Here is a 12423-nt window from a genome sequence, read left to right as displayed (position 1 = left end):
TTTATATATAAACATATTATTTACATAATAATAAAAACAGTGTCTTTAAAAATGTAGAAAAATAGTAAAAAGCGACTTCGAGAGCAATAATAAAAGAAGAACTATATAATAATAATAATAATAATAATAATAATAATAATAATAATAATAATAATAATAATAATAATAATTACCAGGTTTCCCTGCTTTCCCAAAGTTTCCTCTTGAATCCTTTTGTAGAAAAAAAAAAACATTTGTTAATCCACATTTCTTTATATTCTATATAATCTATTTTCTTTTTCTACCACAATCTACAATCTATCGTTAAAAAGTTAATTTATTCTTTTCCTTTAAGTTATTCAATTGTAATTCTTTTCCTTTAAGTAGTGATAGTGGTAGTGGTAGTGCTTGTGGTGGTGGTAGTGGTAGTGGTAGTGGTAGTGGTAGTGGTAGTGGTAGTGGTAGTGGTAGTGGTAGTGGTAGTGGTAGTAGTAGTAAGTAAGTAACTAATGAATTGCTTTATTTGCATGACTGTTACAGTTTACAGTATTGCAAAAGCATATTTAAACTAAAAGTAACAAAACGCGATCATATTATATCATATAAAAACTTAATTAAGTTACATTGCTTTCACCCTAAAATAACAATGCATCACGTATATTCATACATGAAGTCATAAACTTCATCACTAGCTTATAAACATGATGATCATTAGAGTTCATAAGAAGTTTGATGCTTTCTGAGGTTTATTTCCGTTCAAAGCCAGGTACTATATCATTGATTCGTTTTAAGAATATCCGCCTTTTATGTAATGTACTATTTTTTCCACGTAGAGTCCAGAGAGTTAAGCCATTCACCAAACGGAAATGTAATAGTATTATTCACTTGCTTGCCGTAACACAGTACTAGTGGTAGTGGCAGGGGCACCCAACGGAATATTTCGTTAAAATATCTGTTCGGAAGACGATTTGAGATCTAGAATTTTCGGAACATTTATTGTAATTTTTTTTTGCATGCCTGCCTTTCCTAGGATTTTCGAATATCTAAAAAATGGTATAATTGTTCATTTTTAACGGATTTTTTACTCTTAAAAGGTCACCTAGAATTTTCGGGAGCCTTTCTCTGGCTGGAATTTTCGAAAAGGTAAGTTTTGATCCCTATAACTTTCGGATCACTATATTTTCAGCTAGGAAATCCGAACAGATAAAAAATTTTTAGGGGATAAAAATATGCCTATATCTACCGTTTAAATACTAAAATACGATCTTTAGGTGGTTTTGAACTATTTTCTCGATGGGTGCCCCTGTAGTGGTAATTGTAGTGGTAGTAGTAGCAGTAGTAGTAGTAGTAATAGTAACAGTAGTGGTAGCGTAGTGGTGGTAGTGGTAGTGTAAGTTGTAGTGGCAGTGGTAATGAGTGTGGTGGTAGTGTAAGTGGTGGTGATGGTGGAGGTAGTGGTGGTGGTGGTGGGTGTAGCGGTAGTGTTAGTGGCAGTGGTAGTGGCAGTTGTAGTGGCGGTGGTAGTGGTAGTGGTATTGGTGGTGGTATTGTTGGTGGTGGTTGTAGCGGCAGTGGTAGTGGCAGTGGTTTCGTTGGTGGTGGTTGTAGCGGCAGTGGTAGTGGTGGTAGTGTTTCTGGTGGTGGTAGTGGCAGTGGCAGTGGTGGTGGTAGTAGTGGTGGTGGTGGTAGTGGTGGTGGTGGTAGTGGTGGTGGTGGTAGTGGTGGTGGTGGTTGTGGTGTTAGTGGTTGTAGCGGTAGTGGTAGTGGCAGTGGTAGTGGCAATGGTAGTGGTTGTAGCCGAAGTCGTAGTGGTGGTGGTGGTAGTGGCAGTGGTAGTAGCAGTGGTAGTGGCAGTGGTAGTGGTGGTGGTTGTGGTTGTGGTGGTGGTAGTCGTAGTGGTAGTGGTAGTGGCAGTGGTAGTGATGGTGGTGGTAGTGTAAGTGGTGGTGGTGATAGTGGTTTTGGTGATGGTGGTTGTAGCGGTAGTGGTGGTGGCAGTGTTATATGATAGTGGTTGTGGTAGTGTTGGTGGTGGTGGTAGATAGTGGTAGTGGTGGTATTGGGGTTTGTGGTGGTGGTAGTGTGGGGTATTGGTCATGATGATGGTGATAATGGCGCTTGTGATAGGTATACACGTAGGGTTCTTACCTTTATCCCATATTGGCCTTTATGTCCATGTCCCCCATTAGTTTCGATTTTAAGTTTGCCAACGATGTCATCACAAAATATGTCAACTAGACACAAAATTTAAACATAAGTTTGCCTCCGTTTTTGCCCCCGTGCAAATCGAAGGTATTGGCACATTGGGTTACTTTGTCTTCTTCTTTGTAAGAATTTTGGCATAGCCCATGTAAGCTTTATTTGCAAGATACTTAGGACGTACAATGCAATACAGGAAATCTAGAAATGGCATTTAAACGCAGAAGATTTAAATTCGAATCAACAAGTTTTTGGAAGTTGATTGTATAATAAAATTTAACGCTAAAAAAATAGAACGACGTTTCGACCGTTCGACGGTCATTTTCAAGTTAGGTGTTAGAATAAAATTACATGTGTAAATATAGTAAAAGCGCTAAAATATGTCTGACTTGATTTGATAAAAGGTGTCTCCCGAATTTTGACACGACACCGTAGTTCACAAGGCATATTTCTGTAACGAACGCTGAATGAGGGCTAATTTTAGCTCAAGTTTAACGTAAAGTACTCTAGTTTATGTGTTTTTGAACCAAAAAGACTGCATATACGGCATTTTGTTTAAATCAAGAATTCTATCAATTTAATTAAGAGTGTTTACAACTTGAAATGTGAGTCAAAATTAACACCAAGATAGACATAAGAAAACACTCGGCGGAGCGCTGAACTGTAGCTTTCTTAAAGCATGCACGTCTCAAATAAACTGAACTAAAGCATTCTACATCGACATTCGATTCAACTTTAAGCAAATCAGGCGAAATATCTGAGGAAGCGAGCATGTGTTATCTCAATTGTCAACTCCATTGTCGCGGCCGGAAATGCACACGATCGCATTGCCTCCCACTAGCGAATCACAGAGAACTACGAGTGTTGGCTAAGCGGAGGACGCCTAAAATTGAGGAAACAAGAAAACTATGTACTCACATCAGCGCTTGAAGCGATTCCTTGGCTATCCACTCCGACATGTTTCTTTTAGAGATAACCGACAATGTCCCGGATGTATTTGAATCTCGTCGAGCGCGTAACGCCCGCTCCCCAAACTTCAACAGTAAAAAACAAAGTCTTTAGCCACGGTAAAGTTCAAGCCAAATATCGTTATGACCGCCTTCAAATCAGCCCTATAGTCTAGTTCTGAGTCCTAATTGATGTGGCTAAAGACCTTTGCTGTCTAAAGCAAGCTCAACATTATCTGTACCTGGCAAAACGAGCAGACCGGTTTTCTGTGTTTAACCGCCTAAAGCTCGGTTTGAGGTAGGATAACAGCCGACGCATAACTTGCAAATCGTAAGACTTTCACCTTCACGGGACTTAATGATGTCCTCCGGCAAACTTCCTTTAGACAGCAAAATAGAAAGCTAGAACACTTCTGTTATCCGAGTCAGCGCGCGCGCCTAGAATTCAAAAGTATTGAAGTCCGCTAGACACAACGAGTTGGAGACTGGGGTAAACTAACCAAAGGTAAATGGAGGGAGGGAGGGAGGGTAGGGGGGGGGGCGAGAAAAACCAAACAATATAAAATTGAAATCACTACATCAAACAGGGCATCATTCCATTGAAAATAAGCCAAATAATCCTCCATGTCCTTGAAAAAAAAAAAAAAAAAAAACACTCATTTCCTTAAAATCCCGAATAGCCACCTTTTTATAAATCAAGTTAGATGTACATACAAACAATAGACAATAAGAATAAAAAGGCTAAAAATGGCTAAAAAATTGCTTTGTGCGAATGGCATGCATAGTAAGCGAATAAGACGACGAGAATAAGAACATTAAAATACCTAAAAATATCTAAACAAATAATTTCGCGCGGAGCGAGTCACTCTGTTTGTTAAGTTTCGGTTTCAGAAGTCTAATAAAAAGCATTTCATAAATCAAACAGTCAAGCTTGCTTTGGCACTTCCTTAAATCTTAAAATTCTTCTCGATGTTGTGTGGCTCCTCTCCATGTTGTTCTTTCTTTCGTAATTTTAGAAGATTTAAAGCTGTCGAAATAGCGCGTGTTTTGCTTTTTCAGTTAAAAACAAATATAGCTTTAAAAAATAAACGTTATTTTATAACCAGTTCATCCTTAAAATCTAACGATCAATTAGCTTAATTTAAAACAAGCATCTACTGATTTGCCGCGTAGAGCACTAAGCAATGTTCTTGCAGATACGTTTGGGAAGCAGAGGGGTCGATAAATGCTATCTCGGTCGCAAAACAGAAAACAACAACAACAACAACAAAACAACAAAGCCTGTTTTAAATACGAATTTGAAATTTTCACACACCGGTAGGCCCTCCAATGCCGTGTTTGCCGTCTTCTCCGTTTATTTCGAATGTTGTGTTTCTTTTTCTATAATTCTGTATCCAGTTCGGTGCAGTGAAGTTGATCATACCTCTGCCAGACGCAATAATCTTCCGAGCGTATATTTTGACAGTTTTGATTCCCTGAAGTTCAACATTGTCCTGCAAAATATTAAGGTAAATGAATTTTATACTAATACTAAGACACTGATGGGCACTAACACCTATATTAATATTCAAAATAATACTAGTACAAATAATTGACATAATGGTCATAATTGTCATAATAACCATAATAATTATTGCCCAGTGATCAACTGTGTAGCAGACTCGTAATCTGATTGGCTATGCAAGCGCGATTTATTTTCGATAGAGTATCCCGGGAGCTTGGACTTGGAACCCCCAAGAAAGGGGAGAAGGAGAGGTCGCCCCCAAAACAGCTGGCGACGCGACACGGATGCTGAGCTAAAGTTAATGGGTTTCACCTGGCAGGAAGCTGTGCGAAAAGTCCAAGGTCGAGCTCGCTGGCGAGCTGTTGTCAATGGCCTATGCTCCACCTGGAGCGATGGGCCTAAGTAAGAAGTAAGTAACCCCGGGAGCACTCGCAAGTAAAATTACTGATATCACTAATCAAAACTATTAATGAATCACTTTCACTGAGCTTTTTGTTGAATAGATCGGTATCTGGGTTATGCTTAATCAATTAGACGGCTCATGCACTCTCAGTATAAGAAAGGGCGGCGAAACGGGCTCAGAGCTCTTGAGGGATGTGTGATGCGGAGGCGGATTTGGTCTAACGCACTCCACGGCAGCGAAATAAAAAAAAAACGGCGAGTGAGATTCGATGGTTGGTGAAGAAAAGTATTTGTAACGCGGAAACAGCAACAGATTTCCACGAAAGGCTTTAGGGAATGGAATAATGATAAGTTTTCTCGACTTTCAGAAGTTAGAAAGTGCTTGATTCTGTGAACACAGAGTTGCATAATCACAAATAAAACCAAATTGCTCGAAAGGCCTTTTAACTTCTCTAGCAATCAAGCACCAATTACGTAGAAGATATGGTCAGTGATGACTCAGTTTGAAAGCGATAAATACAGTATGTATTCCTCTTTCATCTGTGTAATTTTCATTTTGAACTTTCTTGAACTTTTTAAGTTAGAGGTCTGAGTGTACGATCAGGGTACTCTTACTAACCTTTTAGCAATTTTTTGAGTAAGGTACCAAAATAATGAAAGGACCAATACACGGATCCAGAGTTTCAGACTTCCGGTCCAAATTCAAAGAAAAAGTGAGCACTCATTAAGTCAGACCATTGTTTAACATCGCAAAACACAATAGCCTGAATTAATGAGTGCTCACTTTTCTTTTGAATTTAGACCGGAACTCTGAAACTCTGGATCCGTGTATTGTACAAACAGCAGCGAAGTGAAGCCGGATCTTGGCCTAGATCAGGATCAGCAATATAAAGTAAAACGATAAACCAAATGCAAGGCTGATTGGACAGCTAAAAAGACTGAATGAAATTTATTTAGCATTTTTAGTTGTCCGATCAATCTTGCATTAATTCATCATTTTTTTGAGTATTTGAGATGATCTTAAGATTTGTGGTAGTGTTTTAGCTGCGTAGTTCCGCAAATAAAGCAACAACAAACGTGTTTGTTGTTGATTCCTTGGGGGTTAATTTTTGGTTAAGGGATTTGTTTGGGTTTTGGTGGAAGCCCTAGGGTTTTTTTTTGGGTCTTGATTTTTGCCCCCATTTGATCATCCCCGTCACTTGAAATCCCAAGTACCCAGATGGATTACACCCTAAAGTGCTCAGTAATTTTAGAGAAAATTGCAGCTGAAGTCAAATTTGTTTTCAAAATCATTTTTCTTCCATGACTGCATTTCTTAGACTCTTCTCAGTGAAAACAGTTAATGCGTTATTATGACTGCTTTATTTAATAAGTTTTCGCTAAAAAATATTTATGAATCAGTATTTCGTTCTAAATTTCCCAACAGTCACATAGCCCTTATCATCAGTCAGACTTGCATTACTTTGAAAATAGGTGACAGTTGTAGTCACAAAAGAACTGCCTCATTACATTGGCAAAGATTATATTTTGACTATGTAAAACTTAACAAAATTAATCAGGATATGTAGAAAAATCATTATTTTGTGTGTCTCCACAATCAGATGGGTGCTGCGAGGTCTGCTAAAAAGATAGGGAAAGAATAGTAAAAAAAAGTACACAAAAAAATATAAACTTTAAAAACCTCTTACTCAAAAAATTCAAAACAGTTTAAAATGAAATTTACACAGATGAAAGGGCAATACATACTCTATATTTTGCCTTGAAACTGAGCATATCGCTTTTGTAATAAGTGCTTGATTGCTAGCGTCAAAAGAAAAGGTAAAAGATTTTTCGAGCAAGTTGGTTTTATTTGTGATAATGCAACACTGTGTTCACAGAATCGAGCACTTTCTAACTTCTAAAAGTCTGGGCAACTTTTCGTTACCCAAAAGAATTTTGTGGAAATATGTTGCTGTTTCAATTCCGCTTAAAAATCACTTTTCTCCACCAACCATCGAATTTCACTCGCCGCCATATTTTTCACTTTGCTGCCGTTGAGCGCGCTCGACCCAGTCCGCCTCCGCATCACATATCGCTCAAGAGCTCTGAGCGCGTTTCGCCGCCCTTCCTTTTTCGCTCCCTGGCTCGGGGCTTCGCCCCTATACAGCCATTAGCCTATATAAACCTCGAGCTTGCCATTTAAATTTTAGTAATCATGATAATTATAATAATCACTTATGCCTTGCAACTGATGCTAATAATCATATTTAAGAATAAGAATTAAAATTCAAAGAAGAACAGTAGAAGAATTTAGCAAGAGCTCAATGGCGCTTTAAAATAAATATATGAGAGCACATGTTTTAAAATGAGAAATTAAGTACAATTAATAAGTAGTAATTAATTTTAAAATAGAATGCATTTGACTTACTAAAATGTATAAATTACTTGTAAATCTCATTGAGCTTGCTTAAAAAGTAAAATATAAATTCATCATAAATTTCTTGATGACAGTCAAATAACCAAAATAAACTGACATTACTAAACACGTGATGTATTATGCGGAATGGTTCTTTAAGTAAAAAAGAAACATAAAAAGCCATGCATTTACCTCAACATAAACTGTGTCTGCAAAAATATCCACTTTTGGCCGGGGGACATCCATCGTTAACTTTGATTGAATAGATTTTAAAAAATGAAGGCCAAGATTTTGTTCGAGGTAATCCTTTAATCCGCTGTCAAGATAAATATTACGTCCCAAAGCTTGATAGTAGTCTAAAATATAAATAATAATTTTGGTTTCTGTTGAAGATGGTGGGTTAAAGTTCACCCTTAATTAGTACAATTCGGTATTTTCCTTTTTGCTTATGTATGGTAATGTGAGATAATGAATCGAATATAGAAAACAAAAGAAAATACCAAATTGTACCAAAGGTTAAATTGGACCACAACATAGATGCTAATAGGTTTATGTAGGTTTACGTTTCAGGTTTATGGAAAAATGAATATCCCACACCCGAGTTTTATTTGTGATTTGTTAGCACTTAAGCAAAATAGAACAGTATTGTATTTGTTGTTTTTAAGACATAAAGCCCTGAGCAAAATCAAACGCGCGCATTCCGTTAGACCCCCAAATATTAGCTCAAGAACCAAGGAGTGTCATCCAACGTTCAGTTGATGTGGTGAGACTTCTTATTTTTCCATACACAAGGTAAAAATGTTTAGTTAAAAAAAATTGAGACTAAGCCTTGACCAAGCGGCAATGCAAGTAGCTATAGACGCAAGTCGAAAAAACTTGCGTCTACTTGCGTCTTCGTTTGGCCAGGACTTACGTGCACTTGCGTTAACTTGCGAACACTTGCGTTGGCCTGCGTTCACTTTGGTCGAGATCAGATTTGCACTTACATAAACGTAATATTTTCACCATTTGGCCACCCAACGCAAGTCAACGCATTTTCTGCAGTTTACTTCAAGTACGTAATTGCACCTCGTAGCATTTTAAATGGCTTTTTGCAAACTTGCGTGCACTTGCGACTAAACTTGCGTGTCCGTTTGGCCACTTAGCGCAAGTGCCAGGGCTTAATGTGGATTTCCACTGACGCGTAAATATTTACGTACGTAAAACGTGCGCAAAAAAAGATACGTAGGCAAATTTCCACTATCTCGTAAAAAGTAATAAAAAGCATTTCTTTTCTACGTGCGTTGAACGTACGTAAATGCCCGCCATCTTGAATTATCAAGTTGGTGAATAGAGTGTATTATGGGTTGCCATATTGGAGGAGTGAAAAAATAAATTGTTTTTCCTTTGGGGAAAAAAATTATTAACATTTTTATGCAAATATCTTGTTGTTTGACTCTTCCAGCATTGCTGCCATAAAAACACTTTGTGCCACACGCTAGTAAAAGAAATGCATGAATATGACCAAGAGGCATTTTATAAATACTTCTGAAAGACACCATCAAGGAAAAAAAGATTTAAGACGACCTTTCCGGATCGCCAGGCTTTCTTTTCAATACTGCGTTCGTGTAATTTGGTTCAGTAGTCAGTTCTATAGATTATTGCTGGAAATGTTCAGACTTTCTCGATGAGAAGTGTTTCTACATCTGAATGTTTTCCCATGTAAATCGACGGCGATTAAAAAAAATGGTTTTCCATATGGTAAGTGGTGTCATGTGACAAAATCGAAAAGTATGATTGGGTAAATCGCTGCTTAACCACAGACAGCCGCGATCGCTACGTGCGTATATGTGCGTGTAACGTACGTAATTACCAGGAAAGAAAACGTGGCATTGGAAATTGGACAACGTAAATTCGACGCACGTAATTGCGCGCGTAAAATTTCACTTTTACATACGTTTACAATTTTTACGTACGTTAACGTGCGTCAACAAAAACGCGACAGTGGAAATCCACTTTTAAGGAGGCTCGATGTAGTTTCTTTAGCCCTAGGGTGGTCATTTTAAAAACGAAAATCATCTAGGAAGCCCATGTTCGATTTTTGCCAAAATACACCATTATGATCAAATATGACCAAAGTTTAATTTTTTACTGGACACACAGTCACGGAGTTACCATAGCAACGATTGTCATTTTCTTTTGTTTTCAAAAAAGCTTGATTTTCTCGAAATCTAGATTGACTCTTGGTATTCATTTTTCGATATTTTTAATTGTAACACACCCATTTATTTTTGCGCGCGCTCATTGGACAAAAGAAATCACGTGGTACAAAATCGGACGACGGGTATCAGCGAATATACCCCGTTCGATTTGATATCCGTCGCCCGATTTTGTAGGCAAGCACAAAACAAACGAATAAAGGCACCCTAACTTTAGATGAAATCACAGAGTTAAAATAATCACGTAAAACAATCAACTTACATTTGTTTCAACCAGGTTTATTGCGTGGGTTTTTCCTATAAATTTACTGGCGATAAAGCGCGTTGTAGAAATTAATCGGAGGGTTATAAAATAAATAAACCCCTTTCTGGCTTACTGGTATATTAGAGGATAATGCCCTTGGCTAAAAGACTGTCCTCAAAATTTTACAGTTGCCCTCGAAGCTTCGCTTCTCGGCCAACTGTTCATTTTCACGACAATCTTTCAGCCTCGGGCATTATCCTCCAATATACCAGCCGCCTGAAGAGGTTTATTTACTAAGTATAGTGGATTTACTACATGTAGACAAAATTTTAGAAAAATCTGTAAGAGCGTTTTAGAGTAAATCAAGAATGAGTTTTTTCGGCAATTTTCTGAAGTTTCATACAATCGGCAGTCAATATATTTAAAAAAATTGAAGTAAAAACTGTCTCGCTCTTAGTTATAGTTCTTTGATGGTGGAAGTATTTATATTTAGTTTTAAATAACTTCGTTCAAATACAACAAAACAATTTAAAAGCGCCTATTTAACATGAAAACGGGATTTTTCTGAAAACTTCATTCTTTATTTACCTGAAAACGCTCTTACAGATTTTTCTAAAATTTCGTCAGCAGTTAGTCGATCTACTGAACTTTAACATATCAGAAAATGAATACCAAGAGGTAATCTAGATTTCGAGAAATTCAAGCTTGTTTGAAAACAAAAGAAAACGACAATCGTTGCTATGGTATCCTTTGTGATTAAGTAACCGGTAAAAAATTAAACTTTGGTCATATTTGATCATTATGGTGTATTTTGGCAAAAATCGAAATTTGGCTTCCATGATAATTTTCATTTTCAAAACGACCACCCTTGGAGTTAAAAAAACTACATCGAGCCTCCTTTAGAGGATTTAAACCCGGGTCGTCGGCATGCCGAGCGAAATGATATCCACTAGGCCACCAACGACCAGCTACTAGAATCCGAATTTTTTAAATAGAAATCCTAACCTTTTTATAAAAGTAAACCGCAATACAAGTAACCCAAGCTAATGTAGGCAAACCGGAGTGCTATTATGGCAAACAGGAGTGTTATTTAGGATAACCTGAGTGCTAGTTGGGCATTTAGGCTAATGGCAGTACTTTTTAGGCTTACTGCAGCGCTGTCTACCTTATTATAGGAAATTAAGGCTACATGAAATTAATTTAAGTCGCGTTAATTTTTTTGCGTTAATTTCCGTTAATTTTAAGGTGAAGCGTTAATTTCTATGACCTTAATTTCTATTATTTTGACCCCAATTTCTCGATACAGTCAGAGTCAGAATTGTTGACTCCTAAGAAGAGGACGATAAGGCCTTATTTCATCAGGTTGGAAAATCTTCCGGTATCACTGAAACTGTGAAGAACGCTCGTCAGATTCCTTCGCTTTACCTCTATAATTAGGATTATACGCCTAGTGTTCGTCGTGTTCATTTCCTTCATTTTGAAATGTTAATTTTCCCTTCAATTTGCGTTAATTTAAGTCACGTTAATTTCAAGTACCTTAATTAAAGGGGCAATGTCACGGTATTTGAAGTCATTTTTCTGATGGCTTTTAAATCGAGGGAAACCTCACGATAATAAACATCCAAGATAGAAAAACACCAACAGATAGACAAAACCCTCAAAATATACAAGGAAGACGAATTATGAGCAACAATTATGAGTTGCCCGTGACATAGCCCCTTTAAGGTAGTCAGTAGACTAGTATTTGTATACGTAATTGGACTACATGCTGTCCAATTTGGAAATAATTTGATGAAAAAAATTCCGAGGGCAGCCAAAATTGGACGAGGCCGTAGGCCGAGTCCAATTTGGCTGTCAGAGGAATTTTTTGAATCTAATTATTTCCAAATTGGACAAGCATGTAGTCCGGTTACATATTAATTATATAGCTTGTAGTCAGTCAATCCAGCGTAAACAATAAACTTATGTCCAGAACAGGAAAAGCATTCAACAATAGTAGGCATAACACAGCACATGCAACTCACTCAAAACATTGTCTTCACAAACTGTAAAACTTAAACAAAACAGTGCAATTTTATTCACCTGAGTTTGCGAAGCTTGCTACAAAGTGAGTGAATACACTGCATTTTAATCGATGAAAGTCGTAAACAAAGTGTCCGAAGAGCTTTACAACTTCTTGAATCTGACATACTCCTTTCACTATCTCGTTCGTACTTCATCGCCGTCTTTTCTTTTCGAATTTCAGCAAAAAACGACAAAGAATTGCATCTAGCTCATGGCCATGAATATCTGACAGATTTCTTGCTTCGCTTCGCTGCACTTACGTTCACCCAAGTTTTTGGTTTTTGCTTCTTAGTGTAGCTAGCTCCTCTTCTGACAACGCAGAAAATTTCTCTTTGTTGTCACTATTGCTGAAAAGCTCAAAAGGAATGGAAAAACGTAGCAAACTTCCCTTACAAAATTCCGCCATTGTCGACTAACAATGCGAGAAGTTTACATGGCTGACGCTATGCTTTGTGCTAATTGGCTAATCTCCGTCACATGTTGTTTTTTCT

The 12423-nt window shown here is 37.4% G+C and overlaps 1 pseudogene; it reads right to left on the bottom strand.

The window, feature by feature from the left end:
* Positions 1-358: 358 nt before the first annotated feature.
* Positions 359-2077, bottom strand: LOC144630769 (uncharacterized; annotated as a pseudogene).
* Between the last annotated feature and the right edge of the window lie 10346 nt (positions 2078-12423).

Source organism: Oculina patagonica, chromosome 11, assembly GCF_052425735.1.
Source record: "Oculina patagonica isolate OP01 chromosome 11, crgOcupat, whole genome shotgun sequence".
NCBI classification, from domain to species: domain Eukaryota; kingdom Metazoa; phylum Cnidaria; class Anthozoa; order Scleractinia; family Oculinidae; genus Oculina; species Oculina patagonica.
This window is presented reverse-complemented; position numbering and strand designations above follow the sequence as displayed.